The following is a 282-nucleotide window of genomic DNA, read 5'->3' as shown; positions in this document are numbered from 1 at the left end:
GGCAAAAACTCGGGTCTGGGAAGAGTTCAGTGAGGCCATGGAGAGGGACTATCGGTCGGCCTCGAAGAGATTCTGGCAAACTGTCCGCCACCTCAGGAGTGGGATGCAGTGCCCTGCCAAAACTGTTTACAGTGGAGGTGGGCAACTGTTGACCTCAACTGGGGACATTGTCGGATGGTGGAAGGAATACTTTGAGGATCTCCTCAACCCTGGCACCATGTCTTCAGATGAGGAAGCAGAGGCTGAGGGCTCAGAGGTGGACTCGTCCATCACCCAAGCTGA

The sequence above is a fragment of the Monopterus albus genome, unplaced genomic scaffold, assembly GCF_001952655.1.
Source record: "Monopterus albus unplaced genomic scaffold, M_albus_1.0 scaffold41.1, whole genome shotgun sequence".
Taxonomy (NCBI): domain Eukaryota; kingdom Metazoa; phylum Chordata; class Actinopteri; order Synbranchiformes; family Synbranchidae; genus Monopterus; species Monopterus albus.
The sequence above is the reverse complement of the archived record's forward strand: the minus strand, read 5'-3'. Positions refer to the sequence as shown.